This window comes from Zonotrichia albicollis, chromosome 2, assembly GCF_047830755.1.
Source record: "Zonotrichia albicollis isolate bZonAlb1 chromosome 2, bZonAlb1.hap1, whole genome shotgun sequence".
In the NCBI taxonomy this organism is placed as follows: domain Eukaryota; kingdom Metazoa; phylum Chordata; class Aves; order Passeriformes; family Passerellidae; genus Zonotrichia; species Zonotrichia albicollis.
The window spans coordinates 6,670,851-6,697,350 of NC_133820.1; the positions used below are offsets into that span (position 1 = coordinate 6,670,851).

Sequence of the window (26,500 nt, forward strand, 5' to 3'; positions counted from 1 at the left end):
TGTGCTTCATTTCTTTGTAGTTGTCAAACCTTTGAAGTTGTTAAATAATGACTTATAGACTAGGAATAGATGTCTACTTTGACATTTCCTTAATGCCATGTCAAGAACCCATCTACTCACACTCAAAAAAAAAAGTTGGTATGACACAGAAGAGAAATTCAATCTGAGAACCATGTGATGTGAAATTTACAGCACCTCAATCTTTATATTGTCTTTGTACAATACAAATAAAATAATTGAGGAAAAAAAACCCAAAAGATTGAATTTCTAAACAAATCTTTCTGTCAGACACACTCAGCATGCACATTCAGAATAAGAAAATCATTTTGTCAGCTTAAGCCATTCTACAACAGATAGAAGATCATTCTTTAAGGATTCTCCATTGACCTGCTCCTCTGAAACAGGTTTCACTCAACACTGGCAGGCAGTCAATAACCTAGCCACAGAAAGTGGCCTGGTCACTGAGGAAATGGCCTCAAGCTGCACTAGGGGATGTTCAGATTAGGTATTGAGAAAAATGTTTTCACTGGAGGGTGATCAGCATTGGAACAGTTCCCCTGGGCAGCACTGGAATCACCATCCCTGCAGGCATTCAACAGATGTGCAGATGTGGTGCCTGGGGATGGGATTGAGGGATGAACATGGCAGTGCTGGCTTCTGTTGGACTCAATGATTTTAGAGCTCATTTTAAATGTAAATGGTTGTATGATTGATCACCCACAAAACCACTCCAGGAGAACCCAGAGCATTCAAAACCACGGGATTCAGACACTGTTCCCTTCCCACTGTGTGCCTGCTCCTGGCCCACTGCAGCTGGTACAAGCTGCATCCCTCTCTCCTGCAGGACTGGAGTCTGGCATGGATCACAGGCTGGCAAGTTTTGCTTCATGAGGGAGCTGCTGCTCCCTGAGCCAGGAACTGGTACTGTGGATCTGGGGCAAATCCACCCAAGGGTGTCAAACAGGAAGGCTGGGTGAATGAACCAGAATGTAAACGAGCCCCACTTGCCTAATTGCCAGGTGAGAATCACGAATCAGAGCTCTGTGGCTCTGGTTCATGACTCGTGCCTGATTAAATTGCAGCAGCTAAGAGGTTACTGTCCCATCCCAATCAGAGAGTGCAAACAAATGAAGAGAATCCAGAACTTAATTCCTTACCTTGTTGCAGCCAAATCCTGCAGGGACAGTGAGTCAGCCTCTGAGGTGCCAGGGCTCATTGTCTCACATAAAAACTGAAATGTCCCTTGGTTCACCCAAATACCACCATGGCTCTGGAGCAGAAGTGTCACTGCTCCCTCAACCCCACTCCTGGGAGAGAACCTGCCAGCTGTGGGACAGGAAGGACAGACACCAGCCAGATCCTCCTCACCTGCTCAGCAGGATTCAGCAGAGCTCATGGCTCACAGCTCTTACTCTGACCCACCAGCACCTGGTCTAGCTTGAGTTAATCTACCTTGGAAATGCAGCATGGATGTTGAACTTGAAATTCACCTCCTCACTCATTCTGTGTTCACACCATTATGCAGAGATCCAGGTAAAGTTTAATTAATCATTTAAAATCTACATCAGAGTAAAAACAATACTTTAATCTTACAAATACTACTCTTTTTATTAGCCATTAAAAAAAAATGTAGGCAGGCATTGTGCAAGACTATCAAACAAAAGGAATTTAAACATCACTAAGATTCAACTCTGAACCATCCTGCAGAACTGATCAAGGTTAAAACCAGTCCATTCATTCCCTCAAAAAGCAAAGGAAGCAGCAAAAACAAAGCTCCAAAACCTCCTTCCTGGCTTTCTACATGCATTTAATACTGCTGGTAGAATCTCATATCTCTGACAGCCATTTTATTCCTTCACATATTTATGAAATACTGAGGAGAACAGATTAGGCAGATTTATTTCCTTTCAAGGTCACTCCTTTAGTGATCTGAAGCTAAAACAAAAGCTCAGACGTCCAGAGTATTCTCATATTCTAATATTTCAATATTAAATGGATTTTAATTCATTAAAAATAGGCTGAAGTTTGGAAGAAAATTATCTTGTTGGGAAATCAATCTGCTAATACTGGAATTGTGTGTATGGTGGAACCTTGGTAGGCCAGGGTGGGACTTCCTTACAGGCACTCTGCAAAGGGTTCATCAGACATAATCACAATTATTCCTGTGCTTTCTGCAGCCTGCCTGACCTGGGATTTCCAAAAACTCTATTGCAGAGTTCAGACAGGGATACTGAAAGCAAAATTGGCATAATTGAGATAAAATGTGGGGCTGGTTTTGCATTTTGGATACCTGACTATCATTAGGACAGTTCATTTTTCCATGACAATACATAATTAAAACAAACAAAAAAAAATCCCAGACATTGCATCAAAGCTGGTTTGCTTTTTCTTCTGAAACTGAAGTCTCATTTTCTTTTTAGGAAATTTTGTGAAAATAGAAACCGATGGGAAGGAGACTCCAGAGAATATTTTGTCCTCCAGTAACACGTATGGATGAGATGACTTGCTGAGCAGGACCTTGTTAACAACTTTCAGGTTTTAGGGAAAGTGGGGAGGGGGTTAGTTTGCATGCTGCTTGCTTTAAGAAGTTACTGCATAATCAAAACAAGATTTTCCACAGGAGGGATTCTTTAGCAGCCAAGGAAGGCAGGCAGGCATTACCCCAGACATTCAATAGAGAGGGTATGACAAGAGGAAGAAAATAAAGGACAATTCAAAACCTCTCATTCTTACTGCAGCTGTAGAAAGGGCTAAAGGACAGGCCGGCAGCCCAGAGAGCTCTGCTGCTCAAGATCTACCTAAGCAAAGGGACAGAGGCACCTGGCACAGGAGATGACACAATGCAAGGCACACATGTCCTAATCCCAGGTCACCCACTGTGGGGGAAGTTTGGGAATATTCCTCTTTCTCAGCTGGTAAGGACAGGTCTCTATCCTATCCCACGGTGAACAAATGAATTTTTGCCACTATCAACTCCTCAAAGCACTTCAGCTTCATCCCTGCAGCTTCCAGAAAACACCCCAATACAAATCATAACATAAATAGAGTGATCTCCAGCTTCAGAGACAAGAACACACAGTTCAGGGCCATGAGCAGATAATGACAATTCCATACTGTTTTATTTCATCCCTTATCTCTAGAACTTGGTTTTCCAGTACCAATTTTTGGGGCCAATCAAGAGACTGGAATACTAAGAGTGTGTGATGATACTAGAGCTGGATTAGTTAAATGTTCAAGTGTATTTCCCATCAGAATCTTGAAAGGAATTACACATTCAGGGAGTAAAGGAATGCAGTTACACCAAAACAGTTACATACCAGACTTTGGAAGAACACAGAAAGCAGGGCCAAAAAGAGCAGATAGTTTTTAGAGAAAGGAAGAAACCTCATGAATCTCCTGTTAGCACCAAAAAGTAAGGAAAAATATTTTGAGTCCTAAAGTGATGTATAAAATGCTTGTTTACCAAAGTTACTAACTGAAATAAAGCAAAATTGTGACATGCTGTCTGATCTCTTGCTTTCATCACTGGCTAGTAGCCAGTTAATTACAGCAAATTAATAATGTATTAAATTCTGTTTGCTGAAGCTATCAACAGTTTTCACTGTGTGTAAATATTCAAGTTTTGTAGAAACTGGAACAGATATGCTTTATCCTCACCTTGCACCATTTGCAAAGTGAGGAACTGCTTAATGTAGTGTGGCTATACTGTATGGAAAACCAGAACAAAAGCAACCCTGGCACAACGTCAGTGACAAACTTTAATCTGTGCCAATACCACACTTGAACTTGCACATTATAACCAATACTTCTGTAATGCCACAAATAAAAGTATTCCCACAGCAATTTTAAGAGAGAGGCATCTATAATAATAGGTTATTTGCCATTGCAGACAAGCATCTGGAGCTGTCCAGAGGCTGAGCATTATTTCACATAACTGTGAGTCGGAAACACTCTACCATAACTGTCCTCTGAAAAAGGTTTTATATATCTCCCCAAGGGCAGAAAATTTACAAATATGAGAGTTACTGAAAAACCCAGAGGACTCTTAAGGAGAAAGCAAGTTAAGTTTCCCAAGGATTTTTCAAGAGAAGGATATCATCTACTTTGCAGCCAGGACAATAGATTTTTTTTTTCTATGCATACTTAAATCTTGTTCAAAAACATATGCAAACCAAAACACGATTACATGGCATAATTCAGTTCCACAAACAAGCAAAGTAATTTGATTCTGGAATGTTAAGAGTTTCATTTGTTACTAGAAATATCTGAAAAAATTGCATCGTGTGGTTTTTTGGGGTTTTTTTGTTTTTTTATTTTTTAACTTCCAGGGACCTCAACCAAGTTTTCACCCACTCTTTTTGTCCGGTTTTCGGCTGTTTGAAGGGCCTGGAAAGGCCCGGGGTGGCCTTGGGGCAGCCCGCATATCAAAGGACGAGAAGAGGCTTCAGTTCTTCTTTCGGTCTCTGTGTTTATTAATTGTTTATCTAAAAGATTTTCTTTCAGCCCGACAGAGGTCTGCTCAGCAGTCAGCCATGAGCACACTGGCTGCCCTCCGGGGCAGTCACCTATCTTTATACCCAAAGTTGCATATACAATATTTATCATTTTTCCCCAATAACTTTCACCCTTATTGCCCGGTGCACTTTTAGTAATGACCAATCCCAAAGTGCCACCATCACCACAGAAGATGGAGGAGAAGAAGAAGAAGAAGAAGGACAGGATATGCCCCAATTCCTCCATCTTACTTCTCTAAACCCCCCTGTACAGAAATCCTAAACCCTGTGTCTCACCCTCTAATTAACTAATCCCTTCACCATTCGCCCCGGTGAAACCCTCCTGTCCTCATACAGGTGTCGTCTCCTGTGTAGGGTCAAAGTCCAGCCACCAGACACTTCTGGCAACATTCCAGGACTCCCGAGCCCCCCAAGGGTGGTCTCGGTGACTCGGCACCTCAGTCCTGAGGTGCTGAGATCCCACATTCATAGGGTAAGAATTTTATCATTGAATTTGCATCTTCTTTTTTGTTAAATTGCTGAGCAACCCTTCCATCTCCCCCTGCCTTCCTGCTCACCAGGCTTTTGGTCCTGTCCCCAGTTTGCTCCTTTTCCATCCACAAACCCCCTTGGCTGTGAAGCTGGCTACTACATCCAGACAAATCACTCCCAAATGAACCTCACCAGCTCTACACAGTCTGCTATCTCCAGCTGCCAAGCAGAAAATGTGCATTTGATGATGGCTTAAAGTGTACCATTATTCTGTCTCTGAAGTAAAGCAGGGAATGCTAACAGTCTTTGTATTTTATTTGAATGCTGTGTCTGTATATTCAAAAGTCTCATTAAGCAGTGCTGCACTTCTCCTTCTAGAAGGATGCCTGTGCAATGCATTTTCCTAAGGGTGTAACAAAAATGTACATGAATCACCTTTATTCATGAGATTATTTCCAGGATGTTCTTTGTACACTGTAGGTTTAGGAAATTATATTTCATTTTTGGAGATCTGTACTCCACCTGACAAATAAAAAGAGTAACATAAAAATGCACAAGTGCACTGTTTATCTACACTATTTTTGTTGTTTAGGGTTTTTGTGTTTTTGTTTGTTGGTTTTGTCTCTTCTGTATAGCATTACAGACCTGTGATAAATTTGGGGCAAAAATTTCGGTGATGTATGAAATGAAGGCATCTCTAAATATTAAGAGAGTTATTGACATGATGACAAATCTGAAGAGGGAAACAGAAGCTCTCTGCTAGGATGAGGAGACAGATCTTACTTTACTCTATGCAAGTTTATAGCCACTGTAGCATCAGAATAAAACTACCTGGATGAGTAGCTGGGGGAAAAAAGAAAAGTTTAATTTACCTTATTCTTCTTATATACATATTACTACTAGGTGGGTGAACCTCATGCTCAAGCATATTTGAGAAAATTTAAAGAGACATCAATTTATGGTCAGTTTCAAACCAACTGCAATCCCCTCATTTGTCACTTCTGTGTTAATTCAGCTCCTACCACCCAAACACAGCTCCAAAAGCTCATGTTGTGTTACTGCTAAGTGTTAATTACCTGTTGAACTCTGTCTTCAGGACCAGCAGGTGATAAAGTGCAATCACATTTACCCAAAAGCCTTAAATCTCTTCTTTTATTTCTCAGCACACCAGATCAAAGTACAGTGGACTTTAATTTTAAGACAACTTCAATACTTTGTGTTTCAGCTTCCTTATCACCTTAGTGATCCAGGTTTATGATGCAGTTTCTGCACAATACCAGCATAGAGTGTTCATATCCAAATCATTGAATTGATGTTAAAAAGAGATTATAATGGATCAACAAAGCAGTGCCTCAAAATGGGATATTTTTGAATAATGAAATTTCCCAAATTCTCAAAAATAACATGATGCATTATTTTCCTGCAGTGGTTATCATGGAAAAGTTTTCTCTGAAATCTATTAGGTTTTCCATCAAAATATTTGTATCTTTTTAGCTAAGTTTCTCTAAAACTCTAAACATTTGAAATCATGAATGACATCTGTCCCTATGAGCTCTCAAGTCACAAAAAAAGAGTGATACCCTATTGGCTAAAAATTTTTTTCATGTCCCTCACTCTTATGCAGAAGATGTGGAAGTCCTGCAGAACACACTGGAAAAGAATCAGGCTAAAACTTTGCTTCCAAACTTAGTTCTGTATATTCCAGTAACAATATTTTAAAATTAAAAATATGAATTCAAAATTCAGGTTTACTGCAGAAATTCTACAAACTCATTACAAAACCCATTTCTCTGTATCTTCCACACTAGCTGATAATACTTAAAATTTACACGACAATCTTGTACTTATAAGAAGGCACTATTGTGTTGTTTTCTTCATTAACAATAAATATGCATTGAGGATACAGGCATTATGAATCAAACTAAGCTCACAAGTATTACCACTTCTGGAAAACAAGAATGCCTGAAGAAGAAAGTGTTTGTACTGACTACATAGAGAAAGAAATACTTAATTTGACTAATTTTGTTTACACCTGCACCTCATGAATGAAAACTTGCATCACAGAGTTAGATTGCCAAAGCAAACGTGGCAACTTTCTAGTATCTTCACATCTTTAGATAAAGTTATCTGGAAAAAATTATTTCCATAATGGGGAAATGTGTCAATTTTTACTGCAGACAGATTTGTATGTGGCAATTTTGAATGAAACTGTTTAATAGACACAGTCACCAGAAAAGCACAGCTTAAATATCATAATAGCTATAATTTGAATTCACCTGACATACAGGAAGGAAGAGAGGGAGGGAAAGAAGGAAGGGAAGAAGGAAACAGGCCCCAAGACCAAAAGGCTACAAAGGGAATTAAAAACCAGCTTACGAATCCACAACAATCTCATGACTACATTAGAACTAATGGAAGCTTGCCAAGACTGGCACAAAATTAGTAATGTTATTCTTCTTCTCAGTAGTGGTAGCCACCACAAGTAAGAGGTGATGAGAACTGGAAGCCTTCCCAGAATTTCATTTTCTCGGGAAAGCACCCAGTAGATAATTTAATTAAATTCTAAAATGTTAGATAAGGAAAAAAAAAATAATCCCAAGTTTAAATGGCATGTCTGTATAGGCTGTGCAAGGTGATTTATTTCTTTAAATAGAGCAAAACAGTGAAAGAAAAAATGTTTAAGTGCCTGAGAGCAGTCATTAAGGGTCTCAAGAGACAGAGAGGGAAATGGAGCAAATTTGGGTTCAGCATTCTCAGACTTGTAGTGCTTTTCCCATTTAGTTTGTTTAGGCACAGTGAGGATAACTTATGGCTAAATGATGCAAATTCTTATTAGAAATGTGTCAACTGGCCTATTAATAAATGCAATTAATAGGAAAGTCTTTAATATGTGCTAGCAAAAGAAAATCAATTGTATTTGTAAGTCTTAACAAAACTCACAGTTTAATTGCAAGATGTAATACTCCAGAAGGACCCTGCTGAATTTATTTCACCACTTGGTTCTAACTTTAACAGGTGGAAACCATTTAAATGGAACTCAGCATTGACTAACTCCCCTCTCTATTTACCTTTATATATTTGTGCCTGTGAGGTGTCCAGGAACCCCCTGGTAAGCAATAAAATGTGAAAGCAAAGTATAAATAGTAAAAAGTAAAAAGTCCCATTTCCACTGGCAGCAATCAGGTCTGCTGTGAGCTTGGGCAGCCATGGGGTGATGGGGGATGCTTGAAAGATTTCTTTCTACAGAATCCATTGTAGGTTATATTTGCTGATTAAACACAAGTTAGGAGGAGATAAAGTTCCTCAGCTTTGAATTTTTAAGAGCAATGTATTTATAAACCAGCAAAAAAGTTCTGCATTTTTAAAACCAATCTGTGACAAAAAGCATTAAAAAACAACCTGGTAAAATCTTATTTTCTAAAGAACACACCAATGTTTTTGTTTTACACAGTCATATGCAGCACACAGGCTGTAAAATTTTTTCTTTGACCGGGTTTTGATAAAATAATCTCTTTGAATTTCAAGTTCTGATCAATCATACAGAAAAAGTGACGAGAAAATGGCATCTTCAGTAATGTATAGATGTCAATCATGAAAGTACATAGACGTTTTTACAGCAATGTGCTGCTACAAAAAGCACCCCTATAATTCAAAGAAAGTGGACAGGCTATTTTTCCCTAACAAGTATTCATCATTAATTCAAAACTTGGGGTTTTCTTTCCCCAGTCAAGGTATAAAAATTCCTCCCTAAAATTCTGTTAAAAAAATTTTATTTCAGTTTTCTTAAATGAAAACTTTATTTTACAAAATCACTAGGGAAACAAATGTTCTAAGGACTCTTCTGAACAACAAACAAAGAAAAAGTGTTTTTTTTCTAAAAGAAACCAAATATTATTTATCTATTCTTTGCCCAGAGTGGACACCCCCAAATGCATTAAGGGGAATACTGCAGAGTTCTAGTTCCCATGGTTACTAAAAAAGACTCTATTTGCTGGCAAAAATGTTCTTTATAATTTTGGGTTCTTTAAAGTGCTAAGACCGACAGGATTAACTACTTCTTCCATCACTATATGCTTTAATTTTGTAAAATGTGCATTTGGGGCATGTGTGTGGGTGGTGGGTGCCAATAAAGTAATTTTAAAAGGTAGGGAGTGCAGTCACTTTAAAAACCCCCAAAAAACAAAAACAAAGACTGAGTTGTTTCAATACTGAATTTTGGAAGACCTGATCTGGTAATTACTTGTCTACCTCAGCATATACTAAACCTAAATCCTAATAGAAGGAAAAGGCTAAAAATACCCTTGCTTGCATGACCCAAAGAATGTAAACATGAAAATTAAATGAGAAAAGGTAATTCCATTAACAGTATTTTCCTAGAAAACAGAGAAATCAAAATATTGTAATTCATAAAGGTGAAATTTTCACCCTAATAAAGCCTGCCATGTAAAGATTTCAAAAGGTTTCATTAGCATTAATTCATTATTTCTTAATAATCTTGCCTTTCATTATACAAGAATAGTAAAGTTTGGAAAAGCCAGTGTAAATCACCTGTGCCTTTTACACCTTAAAGAGAGGAACAAAATACTGACATTGACAGAAAAAATGTAAGATGAAACTTCCTGGAGCTTTTCTCTAAAAACACCTCTATTAAAGAAGATCTGGGACAATGGAAACTTGAAAGTGTCTAATGTCAACTGTCAGAAGGACAGAAAAACCAAAATTTTGTGCCAGTCTTGGCAAGCTGAAGAGGAAAAAGAAACAGCATAGCACTAAGAAAGCCAATGCTGTTATTCTTCTGTATCTGCTGCCAAATTGCCCAAAAAGTCATTAGAATGCTGAGTTGTTGGACAATATAGAGGTCAGAAAAAAAAAAATTTTTTTAGATATACAAGGAAAGATGAAATATATAACATCGTTCCTTAAAAATTCTAAGGGTTAGAGCACGGCTTATCGCACATAAGAAAATGAACACTTGAAACACCTCAAAATATGCTTTAAGAAACATTTTGCTACCTGAATAAAAAGCAACAACTGTGAGGATCAAATTAGATCCTCTGTGCATGTGCCACTTGGGTTTTATCATCATGGGGTTGGGGGAGAGGAATAAATGATAAATCACTCTTGAGCAAAGTAAGAAAGTTTTCGTGCTGATTTCTGCTGGGCAGAGAAAAGTTTTCCATTTAATTCTTTCTAATCACTTGCCTTAGTTAATGCTGTTTCCTGACCCTTTACCACCAAAAATTGGAAAAAACAAGTCCTCTTGCTGCCAGTGAGTAAAAAGCAGCGTGCACAGCAGAATACCAATTCAGCCTGCAAAGCTGGTACCATTCCCACTTGTTGTGGCTTTATTTTTCTGCTCAAGTACATCATTAATGAAGAGCACAGAAAAGCACAGTAATTTGTTTCTCATGTTAACCTCTTCAGCTCACAGCCATGCACAGCAAGACGGGCTGCAGCACTAGCACAATGCTGGCATCAAAATTACCCCCTTTCCTTCATGTCTGCTCGTTTTGACAAAATAATGACCCGCAGACAACCAATAAAGGGGGTATTTTTTTCTAAATAATTGATGATTGAATCTACTCTCGTTACAGTTTGCTGGGAGCTCATATAGGATTACAATTTAAAGAAAATGCATCCAACAAAAGCTCCCTGCAGCTGGACCCTCTGTGTAGCATTGTAACAATCAGAATTCTAGGGTTAGAACTACAAAGACTGATTCATCTGCTTTGTTCAACACCCAATTTTAAATTCACTGTATTCACTTCCTTAAACTCACTTTTTCATAATGGCTAAAAAGAATGGTTATTAATTACCCAGGCAAAACTTACAGATTTGTCCTCAGTTTTGAAGGAGTTGATAAACACTTCCCCCTGTTCAATATATGTTAAACTTTGCTTACTTTTCAATTTACCTAATAAATCTACCCTCCAAATTGCAGCATAATTTTGATTTGCCTTTGAAAACCAGAAGCTAAATTAGTGTTGTTATTCTTTCATATATCTGAAATAGTCAAGTGCATTCCAGAGAGCGCTCTCAATATTTACCTTTTTTTTTTTTTTTTTTTTTTCCCTTTAGGTTGAAAAGTTGTTCTGGTTGATTTCTTTTTGAGCTGAATTCTTTCAGGCTCCTCCATCAAGCAGTGCTGGTATCTGGAGAACTTTGAAGCCTGAGCTGGGAACTGACCTGCATCAAATCTATCAGCTCCTGCAAGACCTGCCAAACCATCAGCAAGCCCTCCCCTGTCACAGCTGACAGAGCTGAGGGACAATATTTCCTTCCTATCACTTTCATGGCCTCTCTGCAGCCTGAGGAAAGAGGGAGATGGACTGTGCTGGCCTTGCAGTCTGAGGTGATCTTTTTTTGGAAATTGAACTGCAGCAACAAAGGGATTTTCTGGTGTCAGCCCCAGGGGTTGTGGGGCGTGCACATGTGGAAGGATAAACTCTGAAAAGGCTAGTGGTATGGAGGGGAAATATAAACTCTAAAATTCAGATCATGGAACTGTTATCAGGCTAACAATCACATTGGTCCAGAGCAAAAAAAACCCACAATAGAAACTTAATGAGAAACATCTCTCCACCCTTCCTCAGATCCGTGGAACAGACAGGAGAGAAACCTTTGCCCCTCGCACCTAAATTATATTTCTTCTTGTGATGATTCCCTCAGTTCTGAACACAATCTTCTTGGTAAACAAGGAAGAATTCTTTCAAGCATAATTCCTATGAAATCACTGCCATGGTAATTTCCATGGTAATGATTTCATACAGATTATAAAATCATTGCCAAAAAAAAGATTTTTCAGGGCACAGTTGTGACAACATGTTCTGGGGACCTGAGGTGCTGAAGCCAGGAGCAATCACTCAGTTGGTGACTACAGATCCTGGCACTGGGGTCTCCAAGGCCAAAGTGACAGAGGAATTATTGATACCTGCTGTTGATAAGGGTACATTAGGTTAAAATAACTTAATAATCAATACAAAAGTTACAGTTTATGAAAATAAAGTACAAGGCTAAGAAACGGCCCTGTTTGTTAACCCAAATGCCAGAAAGATCCAAAGACTGAGACAGAGAAGAAAGGTTTGCATAGGTTTGTCTATCATTTTTCCAGGAAGAAAGATTGCTAGCATTTGTTAGTGCAACAACATTAAAACAGAAGGCACATTAAAGATACATAAAGAACCTTTTTCTCTATTCTGTTAAAGGCATAAACTGTATTATTAAAAAAAAAAAAAAAAAAAAAGGGAGCAGGGCACATTTTCGTAAGGCTTTATGCAGATATATACAATCTTTCATACTCATGTTCATGGGCTATTTGCACTGAATTGACTAAAGATGCCAAGCAGAGATAGAATATTCATTTCTGAAATATAAATCATCAAGGGATGAACAGTCCCTGGCACTCCCTTGGGTTTATACTCTTTGCTAGTTGTCTGTCTCAGCAGCTCCCTGAGATTGATGTTCAAACAATCTACTGCTCCCTATGTCCTTCCCCAGGCTTGCTTCTTCAAACCCATATCTGAAGGCGTCAGAAATTTGGTTTATTTTCCTCATTTTTTTCATTCTGCATGGAAAATCTATTGTGCTTGTTACTCAAATACTTTCCAAAAGCAGAATTGATCATTTGACAGAAAATCAGGATGATGGATATCGTGCTCAGCTGTGGCAGGGGAAATTTAGGTTGGAAACTAGGCAGAATTTTTTCAGAGAGAAGGTGATCAGATATGGAAAGGGGCTGCCCATGGAGGTGTTGGAGTTACTGTCCCAGGGAATGTTTAAGGAAAGACTGGATGTGGCACTCGGTGCCTTGGTTTCATTGATGTGGGGTATTTAGCCAAGGGTGGGACTCTGTGGTAATCTCAGCACTTTATTCCAGCTTCATGAGTGTGATTCAATCTGATATAATCTATAAAATATTCAAGCATAGGAAATAAATTAAAACCAAGCCAAACCAAAGTAAAAAAAAGCGTCTCCAAGAGACACTTGAAAATTAAACCTCCTGGGCCAGGTTACAAATAAGAGTGAAGGCTTTTGTAGGAAAAACTTTAGAGTCAAACATGTTTCTGGAATCCCCCTGCTCAGGCAGGAAAGACAGGTGGATAATAATCACTATGCATAAGGCAAACAAAAAACATTTTCTGCAGAAATATTACACTTGAAGATACAACAAAAAATAAAAATGTTTAGTAGAGGAATGCTAAGCAGTGCAAAGCAGTAAAGAACAAAAACGACACCTTCCTATTTCTTTTTCCTGTTCACTGTTACAATTACTCTCTACAGATAGTTATTACTTAACTTTCCTTGTTATTTGACTGCACATAGTGAATCAACAAAACAGAATATCAGGATACAGAGTGGCCACAATTCCTGTTACTCACGCACATGCACGCTGGCTCTCACATTCACATCTAGACACAAATACATGCACTTCCTTATGACCAAAAAAGCAAAATTACTACCTGGTTTATCTTAAAATAAATTAGGAAACTTATAATTCATTTAAAGAAAAATATTGCCCCAAACCAGACTTAAGCCTTACTTCTTTCTTCTGAAAATAATAAAATATTAGGGGAGGACACAGTAAGCTCTGACTAAACATGGAACCGTAAAACTTTTGTAAGAACATATGTCAGCCTTCCAGTGAACACTACTTCATCAATATTTCAATATAATATAAGGGGAAAAAGAATATTTTAACTTTACATGAGAAACAAATGACAGTTATTAGACCGAGAACAACACCTTTAGAAGAAAATGTTTTGGGGGAAGAAAGTGCCACGTTTCATAAGAATTATGCTTTGTGGAACTGAAAAACAGATTTAGAATATATTGCCTGTAGAGGAGGGTGCGGCGAGGTGTATGCGGCCCAAAGCTGTGTCCGGCTAGCAGAGGGCAATGGCCGACACCCCGCTGCATAAACGGCCGCCCCCTGGGCCTCTGTTGGCCTCAGGCTGAGCTGGCTTGCAGACGGGCTCGCTGCCGATGGGACAAGAAAGGAGATGACACTCTGGGGGGGGTGAAGTTTATTGATGGTAACCAAACAGCAACGAACAATGGCATGGCCCCAAGGAGCGACCAGGAATGGAGGGTGAAACAAGATTATAAAGGGGGTGGAGTACAAAGGAGGGGTTGACAAGCAACCAATCAGGGAAGGGAAGGGAGTGAACTAAACATGACAGGCAACAGATGAGAACCAATAAACATGAAGTAAGGGAGGGGCCCCGGGACCTCAGCCAACCACAACCCCCAGAAAGGAGAAGATTCTGGAAATCTGGGAGGAGTGGGGGTTGATTGACTGGGCCCAGGGAGGAGGAACCAATGTACATATAAGGAAAGGAGAGGGAGGAGAAATTATAAATATATATTATAAATTATAAAACCACAAGGACTGACAACCCCAATGGCGGGAGTTGCCATGGGAACAACATAACTGGCAGGGCTAAAGTGGGGGAGGGCAGAACCATTTACATTAAACAGGGAGAAACAATACATAAAATGGGGGAGTAATACAATAAACTCAACACACGGACCACAACAGGGAGGCTATAACATTACCAAGATCTGAGCTGGATTGTAGTAGGACCTCTCTTTGGAGAGAGATAGCACTCAATATTTTAAATATTATTACTTCCAAAATCTTTGTCCAGACCCAATTACACATGATCAGGCAGCTCTAATTCATGTGCCTCCCTGATTTTTATGTGGTGAGAGACTGCTCTGACAATCATCAGTCTGACATGAACATTTTTTTCTTTTTTTTTTTTTCCTCTTGCTCCACTACAGCTAATGCAGATGATATATCACTTCCCATGTAAACAGACATTTCTCACATGTCTAAACTGCCAAGAAACTTTAAGATGCTTTCTAGGACATCAAAAATATTACTGCTAGGAAAATCTCTCTCATTTCAAAGTGCCATAGTTTGGTTTTGACACTGTCAATTAATGAATGAACAACACCATTTAAAGAGCAGCAGCATGAAAACTGCCTGCAAAACTCAAAACACATAAAGTGGGCTAGGATTTTTTGGGAAGATGCATCTTGACAGAGATATTGAGGAACTGCTGTCTGATAGCAGAACACATCTTAGGGCTCATCCCTTTTATTTTTTTTAACAAATTAGTTATCCCCATCACAGGGAGCCCTATAATCAGCTCAGTTAAGTTTGACACAATGCTTGTTGTGCCTTTCAGTCCTGCTAGTATTCTTTTCAACTGTGGGTTTTCCTTTATCAGAACAGCTTCCTCTATAGCCCTGGTTTCTGGGAAACCCAAAGACTTTCAAAGCTTTTTTAAGTGACTCTGAGACTACAAGAAAGAGAATGTTAGAATACATGTTAAAAGCTGAATTAATTTAAAACCACACATATTACTATTAAATATTCTGGAAATTAAAATGCACAGATTACACAAAGGGTTTTCCAGTGGCTGAGTTATTCTGGGAGTGGTTCTGCTGCTCAAACACAAGCGTCCTGTGCCATAAAACAGAGCCAGGGCTATCTTGACCAGACAGTCTCAAGCTTCACAAAAAAGTTTTCCTGTGTTGATCTACTCCAGGCACACCCCTTGGCTACATTAAAGCATCTCACGTGGCATTAGATACCTTATTTTAAGCAAAAATGTTTAAATTAATCCTGCCAAAACAAAGTCCCACAATCATTTTTTTCTTTTTTTTATTTTTTGAGAGAATATATAAACATTTACCATATATTCCCCTTAAAAAGCAGATTATTTAGTATTTAAGCATTTCATTTATAATTTTTCCTCCCGAATGTAAAGGTTAGTTGTTGACTTTGACCAACTACATCATTTTAATTGTGATACACTTTGCAGTGTGGAAAATCTATTTATAGAACTCTTTCAGTTAGGAATAATTTGTTGCTAAAGCAGGCTTTGTGCTTGATGCAATCATTTATACACTATTTCCTCTTTCCTAAATTAGAGGTTAGATGAGGATTTTTCTGTTTTCAAACACTGGTCAAACAACAGAACACACTGGCAGAAAAATATTCATCTCAGGTTAAATTTATTCTGGTAATAAGTGCACAGATTGTTTATAACAAAAAAACCCTATAGAAACAGGAACAGAGGTGAATGATGCCTTTTTTGCCATACATAAAAAGAGAACCAAAGGACATTATAAATCTAATAAACTCTTCAAAGAGCCAGATCTTATCCAAATCAAGAGAGGAGTAAAAGGGAATTGCTTGCCTCTTCAGCAAGGATTTATTTCTCACTTGACTTGGTCGAAATATAGACAGAGAAGAGAACAAGATCCTGAACTGATAGACATCCTTAGAGCTCCACTAAAGTCAAAAGAATAAACAGATTTCACAGCATCTGAAGATTAGCCCCCAAGAGATCAAAACTTAACAGGTTTTTTTCCCATCCCTGAGCACCCCAGCCCTCAGCACCTTTGCAATCTGCTCTAGCGGAGCTCCTGCCCATCAAACAGATGGTGAGATAGAGTGTCACATTCAGCACTGGCTCAAAAGAACAACCTCTCCCTTGCAGCAGGCTGATTGCTCCCCCATTCCTTAAACTGCTCACTGAGACAAACCAATTAATCAGAAAAAAAAAAAAATTTGCTTTGGAGGTGCTTCCTCTCCAGTCAGGAACTTTGCAGCTTTTTGAAAAGACAAAAATGGCAAATTCTCCCAAAAGATTTCACAGTAAACTTTTTAAATCTTTTATGCAATGCTACACAAACAAAACCACTGAATAAAGGTTTGCTTGTATTGGGATGGAACAACTTCCACCACAAAAAACTCATCCTTTATTCAGGGAAATTTGCAGGGAGTCTGAGGCTTAACAGCTGCATCATGAATTCCCACTGAAGACAGGAGCATGCTGATAAAGCACATAAACCTACCCTGATTCACTACATTATTTACAATGAGGAAGATCCACGAGCCACAAAATTACTCTAATTTTAGTGTGGGTCTTGCATGAAATTATCATAGAAAAAATTCTGAAAATATGTATAAATTTTTTTTGTTGTTATTTGGTTTTGGTTATTTTTTAATTTTTATTTTTCAAATACAGTTCTTTTTCTTAATTATTTTCTTTTACTGTCAGTTTTTCCTGCTGTAATTAATAAATACTCAGGGAAGCACACTTTCACTGTCCTAAATTGAGCCCAGCCTCACCAATCCAGTAGTGGTTGTAGACAGAGGCATGGGCTGCCAAAGAAAATCTCATGAGCTCAGGATGAGAAGGAATAGGAGCAGAGTTGCCAACTGCTGGTCATGCACAAGCTAAAAACATAATAAATATATTAAAATATAATTAATTCCCCTAGATAGAAAGATTCAAATGTCTGAAATTAAACCGTATAAAGAAATAAGATTGTACCTCAGATTTTACAGAATGTACCTTACTAATACATAATTAAAAACAAAGTAACCAAACAAAAAAGTCTTAATGTAAGAATAACTATTATCTACTCCTGTTAAGAGATTATTACATTTCCTGATTCAAACTCTACAATTTAAATTGAGCGTGTATTTAAATTTTATAGTCCCATGGTCACTAGAAATTAAAATAATTCAAATGATATTTTGCTTTTTTGTTTATATTGCTTATGGAGAAATAGCAATACCTTAAAAGCTACAAGAAAATTACATTTTTTCCTGAGGTTCCCAAATCTGATAAGTTTTATCAGGCTGTGAGAGGTGAAGATATGATTTCCTTGTCATCAGTTTACCTTCTGTCTCTAAAAACCAAACAAGAAATTTGTTATGGCTGAGGATTTACTTTGAAATGTCAGAAAACCCTCAAAAAAAAAAACCCCAGAAACTAAAAACCAGCCCACACAAGTTGGCCAAAAGCCAAATTATTTCTTGAATGGCAAAATGCTGTGCACTTCTATTCTCCTTGAACACACAGTTCCCAGGGCTCTACCAACACTACACATAAGCTCACCAAGATAAAGCACTCAATGCAATGCCTTTGAAGAATAATGCAAAAACATGCCTTGTCTATGATAATGGGGACTACACCCATGCCTTTTTAGTTTTGTTTGGTTGGGGTTTTTGTTTGTTTTGGGTTTTTTTTTTATTTTTTTGTTTATTTGGGGTTTTTTCCCCATTTTTATTACTTTCTTTGCATGAGTAGCTCATGCGAATAACAAAACGAGAGACAGAAGCACTTTGTTATCTGTGGTACCTTTTGTACATATTTTAGAGCTTGCACATTTAGGATTTCCACAGGCCAAACTGAATACTCTTCTATTTTGTTCCACTGTGGGCAGCACAACCCTGAGCACAGCATTGTATCAGTATCAAAGTGATGCTGCTGGATTTAATAATTTAATAATTGTGATAAATGTGCCCAGGACTCAAAAAATGACTCCTCCATAGAGACAACTGTGCTGTTGCTTTCTGGAAAAAAATTCCATGACAGTGCCATCCTATCCTACAAACCAGGCTGCAGGGATGGCAGCACCACCTGAGCTCCTCAGAATGCACAATTACTCACTTTGGGGTAGAAAACCCTCCTGGAAGAACTGAGGTGATTTAACCTGGCAGCAGCTGAACACCTCACACTCAGAACCGGGGCACAGCGGTTTATTTAAACTACTAACTCAAAATACAGAAAGACTTCCAGCTGAAAATGGGAAAAGGAAGAGAAAATGCAATTTTCTTCTTGGTGGATATAATAGCATCCAAGTAATCAAACCTTTGTTACTAGGATAAAATGCAAACCCCAAATATAATTATTAAAAGAAAAAACAACACAAAACAAACAAAAAAGTACCCTGAAACTTAGAAGAGTGCTTGATGTTTCAAATTAATTTCTGCCATGATCCACCAGCATATTTAATAATCTTCATTCACAATTATATAAAAGGAAGTTAAATGTTGGCCAGAACCTATAAACTGAAAAACTGCATTGAAAGTCTAACTAGTATAAGAGAACAAATAAAAATACTTTGCATCTACTGTGTAGATTTATTAGAAAGGAAAATGACCAAAAATATTAAACAATCCAAAAATTTCTATTTTTCAAAGCTAAGAGCAGCAGCAAGATTGTTTTGACAGCTACACTGCATTCCTACTTCAGTTAATGTTCTTCATAACTAAGCTTAGATGCTTAAGTGGCATCAGATCATTATTCCTGATTCACATAGAATATGACAGAACTGATCAAAAATAAGAGTTACTTACATTTACTACATTATTCTTTAGAGACCTCTTGCACCTTTAAAAAGTTGTTAAAATATGAAGTACATCCTTGTATCAGATCAAGAAGAAAATGAAACTTTATGATTTTTATCAACAGCCCTCCAAACTTTAAATTTTCTCAAAATTAAATAGAGAGAAATTCTTTCCAAGACTCTAGTTCAAGTAAGATGATTTCCTTATTATTTCCTTCCTGATTATCCTCAGCTGATTTAAAATCAATGCAAAAGGAACACAGTTCATCTATTTTTTGCATTAAACTACATAGGTAACAAAAAAGTTATAAATGCAAGGCTTTGAATTTTTTAAGATTGATAATGAATTAGAGAATTACTTCAGAGGAGCTGAGTTTTTTTCCAGTGCTTCTCCTTAAAGCCAATCATATGTAAAAGCAATGGTGATAAACAAGATAAGGATGCAGACTAAAGAGGGTAACAATAAATGACCAAATAAAGAAGAAGTATCAAGTAAGGTTAGTAAGAACAAGGATAATATACTAAAATATGCAGTGCCACTTACACCAATAGTCATTACCTTAAAATATATAGCTTTATCTGAAATTATAACAATACTGAAACTACTCCTCCTAACAAATTATTACTCTTTGTACCCAAAAGACCAAGTGAACTTTATAAAAAGTTAATTCTATAAGAGAAAATGTGTAAAATTGACTGCTATGGTATTAACTCAATTTTGTAATTTTATTTCTGTGTGAAACCCTTCCTTTCTTTGGGCAGAATTGTCAAAGGGACAGATGCAGGATGCTTCTTTTAGGGAGAACAGCTGGAAATCAACAAAATCAACCTGATCTACACTTTCCCTTTTTATTTATTTATTGATGTAGAATTAGCTTCTCCTTTTTCTAATCCTCATTCATAATGGCTAAAGAAATAATTATCTCTTTTCAATCATTCCTCATCAGAGCCAACATTTAATAATTCATTTATACTTCAGGAGACATGTTGAGACTGCTAATTAGTTAAGAGATGGATTTTATGCATAATAATTTGCAGATGTGTTATAAAATTCCCACTCTTGAAACCATCATGTGCTCTAACAGCTTCCGTGTAAATAGAAGTAAATTAAATACAAATTAAATAAGGTATTTTCTTTTTTGACAAGATTTCAAATCAGTTTAGTTGACATTGCTTAGAAAGACTTTGTAAGACAAATGGACATGTTTAAAAGCACATTTTGACTGCAAAAAGGAGGATTTGTTCCAAATACATTAATTATAAATGACATTTCTATTTAACATACAGCACTAAAATGAAGCTATGTCAGTTATATTAAAGATATTTCACTTAAAATATTTTGTTTAAAAAAAAAAAGTGCTGATGATGGAACATCAGGAAGTTATTTCAAATAATAGATGAGAAGAGACTACCATTTTTCTTTGGACTGGTGTAGTTTCCCTCTGTAATTATTTTATTCCCAAGTGGGCCTCATGACAGTGCAGTGAATACTGGAATCACTTTCAGAGTGCACTTCTCAAATGTTCACAGCCTGCCTCTTCCCATAACCAAACTCTTTGGGGACTGAAAGCTGCAAACACATTTTGTTCTCATGCATGCCTGTTTAGGAAGAACCACCTCCTTCTCACTTTTAATTAATTTTATACTCCCATAGTCTTGCATTCTGTGTTTTAACATTAAGCCTTCTCTCCTGTCAAATATCCACGCACCGTTTCAAAATGCATTTTCATGTATAGCAGCTGTCTTAACAACTGCCAGAAAGATGGATCTGAAGCAGTGTGACTGTCTTGCCCTTCAAAAATATTTGAGCTTTTCTCTAAGTATTTACACCATGATTATAATGCATTTGGAATGAACACACTTTCAAAATATTTTTCCCCTTATCTTTAATTTGTTTTCTGCGTTGATGGGCATAATCAATAATTCATCAATTTGTGAATCCACAAGTATGCCTTTTGCAATGTATTTTCAAAGTTTTATTTTACTGACATAATGAAATGAATTCCTATCACATTAATCAGTGCATCTCAAAGTTCTCTTGCTCTCAGTTTCAAAGCACCATCTGTGTCTCAGGGTCTCTTCAAATGAGCTGCTAGGACCAGACTTCCCAGAAAGACCAGACAAGATTACCACTTATAAACAGAATTTTAAAGCTATTTTCTTAAAACTGGCATGTCAGAAGGAATTTTCGTCAGCTCAGTGGAAGTTGTGAACAGCAGCAAGGGAAATGCTTTGCAGAAATAATCGAATTCCATAAATGAGGCATTACCTTCCTTTGACTTCAATGGATCCTTGGCTCATCTGCCCCTCACTCTTGGTAAGATTAAAGTGCTGTTGGGACTTCAGGCATAAACTATTAAAAACTCATAAATGAGCCAAGTGGGAGCTCATTTTAGCCCAGGGGTCTGCTCTGAACTTTGTGACTCAACAGGACAGTCCTCCACATTCCTTTTTAGTCCTTACCCTTTACTATCCTTTCTATTCCCCCTTTCCCACTCAGAGTCTACATTGATTGCTTTGGGTTGATTTTGTGTCAGTTGTAATTTGCTTGTTTTAGGATTTTTATTTTCCTACACACAGAGGAGGAAGCTGAAGGTGATGAGTTCCTTGGGATTGGAGAAAAGGAAAAGGAGAAATGAGAAAAGGAGTTGTGGTGACAGGGGAGGGTGGCTCACTTAGCACAGCAGTGGTAAGGAGTTAATAATCCTGTTTTACTTTAAAAACTCCCTCTTGTAATGGAATAAGGCTTCATCCCCACCAGCTGAGGGGGTCAAATTAAATTGTGACATAAATTATGCTAATTATCATATCTCCTTTGGTATAAAGAAAGACATTTTCTTGTGTTCTGAATTGGGGATATGCTACTGTCACATGGAGCCACAGAGGGAGCAGCAGGACTCCAGATAGGAAGAGCTGTATGCCTCTAAGAAATCCTGTAGGATCTAGCTTTATATACTTACAGAAACTTTGATTCTAAACTTCATTTAAGCTTCTCTATGTTATAAAATGTCACTGATGGGGATCTAAAGAAGAGAACTTTGAAATAATGTAACCAAATGTCTATGATAATCGTAATTGAAAGTTGTTAATTCACAGCATTGCAGTCAGTTGAGGACACTGGGGTGTGAACTTATGCTTTAATGCTATTTTTCCAAATCCTTTCCCCTTTAGAAATCCTTTGGGAACAATTTTTGCCTCACATCTTCCATTCAGCTCAATGGCCCCCCTCACTAATGAAGTAAAGTTCAGCGATTTGGTGTCATGCCTTTGGAAAAAGTTAAAGGAATAGAATATGAACGCAATCAGTACTGCCAACAAAACCTCCTGAGAGACCAGTGGAAGCTGTGCATTTCAGAGGACCCTGCTCATCAGCACAGCTCTAATTCCAGAAGGATGCTGGTAACTTCTGCTCACAGTCACCAATGAAGTGGTGACGGCCCAGTGGTGAAGCAGGAAGGAAAGCAACCCCAGCCTGATTCAGAACTTTGATGCAATTCTCATGTTCCAAGTTTTAAATAACCTTTGCATTACTGTTGGAAGGTTCTGGGTGAGTTTAAGAGAAAGCACTCTGCAGTGGTTTCACAAAGGTCTGAACTCATAAATCTGCAGGGTCTTTGTGAACATCAATAGTTGCCATGAACTAGACTTAAGGAGAAAAAGGAGAATGGATAGCAATGTCAGATTCAATTCACTTTAGACTTGTGCACTGCTTTGCTTTTCAAAGAGGCACAGAAACAAGAATTCATGAAATTGTATGCCTGCTTTTCAGGTTCAACATTGTTGTGATCCACTTCTGGATGCACACCTAGCAATAATTGTTCTTATTTTTAAAGGGCCTAAAACATACTCAAAGATCATGCTTTACACGATGAGACATGCCTTAAGAAACCATCTTCTGTGCTAAGAAGCTGTCATGACACAAAGCTTCCTTTTGGTTCTTTAGATTTCCACAGCAAATCTTGAGACTCAAAGTTTTCTTCTCTGCCCCAGCACTAGACTACTGCAATTTGTTAAATGTGTTGAATCCTTGCTCCTGACCCCTTTAAATCACCCAATCAGTCAGAGGTGATCCCTGTTCTAAAAGAGTCCCCAATATTGTAGCTCAGAATTTGGACTATGTCAAAGTCTGTGTACTCTTCACAAAAAAAAATTTAAAAAGCCTTTCCTGCCTTTTTTTTTTATCCTAATGGTTGCTAGGTTGTTAACACAGGAATCACTGGATAAACACACAGGTAATTAGTGTAGAACAGAATCACTGCATTATTCTATAAAGAAGAAATGGGATATTTAAAATTGATACACACTTCTAAAATTGAACCTATCCATCTACAGGTCATTTACAAGATACTATGATTGTACAAACATGACAACCTCTTTCTGTTCTTCGAAAATTCACACAACATCTGCTGTGTGCATTTGTTGCAACTGAGTAACTTGCTGAAATATTCTCTGCTTTCCTGCAGTGAATTAGGATGGGAGGGACTGTGCTGTGTTGTAACCATCAAGATGAAAAATAATTAAAAAACAACGTTTACAGGTAATGTTCTTGAGATGAATTGCTGACAAACAGCCTGAAGCAGTACCAGAGCCTGACCTGCAAGCATCAACCACCCTTTGCCTTGCCCATACCCAGCCTGGGATTTGCCTTCTGCTGCCCATGATCAAAGGATGTAGGGAGCTCTCACCCTTCCAGAGAAGCAGCCACAGGGCAGGTGAGACTGCAATGAAAGCTTCAGTAGTCTTAGTTCAAATCAGAAACACCTCCCTAAGAAATATAACTAAAAGTAGTTTATAAAAACAAGTATAGCTTGATGTTTTTACTGTCTTCCTCTCCAAAATGGCATTTTTAAATGCCTAAAAATTTCCCTCTCATCAAAAAGTAAAATAATCTGTATTCCTCTTAGTTTTGTTGAGTTCTTTTGACTGTCTTGCATAGTTCCATGAAGATAAATCCCCAGATTTTCATTTTACCTTTATACTTTTATCAGAAATGTTAAAAGCCTCTCCACTGATATTGAAAACAGGATTCTTGTCAACTGTATTATATAGAAAGATAATGGATATGAAAATTGTAGCAGCATTATGAATACCGAAATATAACAATTTTATGAATGTGGTCTGTGAGATAACTATGTGACTACAATGAGGAACCAACACTTTTGGTTTAAATATGTTATGCTAAAACAGTTGGGATGTTCACCATATGCCTATAATTCTTAAAATGAATGCAATCTGCTCAGGAAGACACTGCCACCTCTTTGAAGAAAACAACTGACAAGCACAGATTTGAAAGACAACACCATTTTCCTTAGCTATATACTAAACCAATAAGTTCTGTTAGATTGAAAGTATAAGGATGGAGAAACCTTCAAGTACACATACCCTTGTGAGGAAAGGGAATTACATTTCAAGGGCATTTTTGTCAATTTTGAGAAACAAAAGCTGACCTGGGAAAACACTGAAGAGAAGGTTGTAAAAAGTTAAGACATCTTGAGATGAGAAGTGTCACTTAATTCTAGTTATATTAGATGTCCAGCTACCCCCTAAAGCCTTGTATTTAAATTTCTCCTGTTTCTTTATGCAAAAGAGCTCATTGTTTAGGTGTTGGTGTCGGTACAGACTGATTTAGGATTCCTTGGTTTCCCTAGCATTTTTTAAGATACGTTTTCTCCAAAAGAATTTATCTTACTAATACATGGTTTAGCCTTTGAAAGAGACTTTGAGTTAATGCAATCCTTCAGAAAGAAGCAGTCCTGACCCAAAATTAGATTTTCTGAATATGTTTTGCATAGTACATAAGGACTTTCAGTCCAGGGAAAGGTTGACTGTGATTTTACTGTGAGAAATGGGTGTTTTATAGACATCTGAAATTGGGAGGACTCCAACAAGGACTGCAGCAGTCAGGGAATCAAAGGTCATGGATCAAAGGTACACAACTTCCTATTGCTCCGGAAATTACCACCTGTCACCTGGAGCTCTGCAACTGATGGGGTACAAGATCTCATCCTGTTCCAAATGTAAACTCATTTAATTCAACACTTAGAGCAAGCAGGAACAAAAGCACAAGCACTACAATGGGCGTTTGGTCCTTTGCAAAATTGTGGAAATTCTCATTTGCTGAGTCTTGCTGAAGCAGCACTTATCCCAGGAACAATGAGAGATGATGCCACTCTTGAACACAAGTAGATTTTCATATAAATAATGGCTGTCAGCTTTGAGTTAATCACACTTTTTGCTGAGATCACCACTATCTAAAAACAATGCATAACAATAATGAACCAGATAAATTGGTTTTTCAAAAATAATCAAGCATATTTCCTTTACACTTAGCCTTCATAGGATGAAGGCCTTTTCACTTCAAAGCCTGGTATGTTTAACATGGCTTCTTTTATTTTTTTTAACATTTTTAATGCTGAATATGGCAGAGTATATAATATTTATTACTGAATGAGTAAATAAGCAACTCACTATTGCTCACAATGCAAAACTGGAAACCACTATAAGAAATTAACAAGTAAGGGAAGGTTACTGCATTTACTTAGAAACTGTGACATCTTTCTCTCCCAGAGAGAACATTTTTAAATATGAAGCTCCCTTTAACAATTTATATAATCGTGTATTATATATATATATATACACACACATATATATTATATATTATCATTATACAATATTATTACTCTATAAAATAACACATCACATTATATATTAAATAATATATCAATATATCAGCATATTAATATATATTATATATAATATTATATATAGCATAACATTGTATATTTTATTATATTATTATATAAATATTCTATAACATATATTATTATGTATTATGTATGTATATATCATATTATATATATTATTATATATAATGTCTCTTATTGTGTATTATATTCTAATTCAGAGGGACTGCCAGTACTTATTATTCTTGTGTTTTTAATTGTTTTGGTTAGTCTTTAGACATGCATTCCAGAAAACAGACAGCAATAGGTACCATAGATCCATAAATATTGTTCAAGATCAAATGATCTGAATCTAATTGAGAAAAAATACACACTGAACTCAAATTCAGCATAGACAGCTAATAGATCATCATGAAAAACTAGGACAGTGTTTAGGCTTCAAATGAATGAACTAATGTCAGAGAATTATAGCTGTTGGCTTCACCCAAGATATATCATGACCCTATTATTAGAAGAGAAAAAAAAGGAAATTTGGCTTTCTTTCAACCTCCTCAAACTCAAGAGCAAAAACCCAAATTCTAATTATATGAGACGCCTTCTGTTTTGAATATTAAATAACAATGAAAGTGTTCAGAAACAGTAAAATATGGGAAAACCAATAAAATTGCCACAATG

The 26,500-nt window shown here is 37.2% G+C and overlaps 1 protein-coding gene and 1 long non-coding RNA gene across 4 annotated transcripts in view; both read right to left on the reverse strand.

Annotated features, from left to right (window-relative positions):
* The window catches only part of CADM2 (cell adhesion molecule 2), a 571,412-nt gene that overhangs the window by 351,951 nt on the left and 192,961 nt on the right, over positions 1-26,500 (reverse strand). The gene's annotated exons all lie outside the window — the stretch shown is intronic.
* The window catches only part of LOC141727058 (uncharacterized), a 263,365-nt gene that overhangs the window by 44,512 nt on the left and 192,353 nt on the right, over positions 1-26,500 (reverse strand). The gene's annotated exons all lie outside the window — the stretch shown is intronic.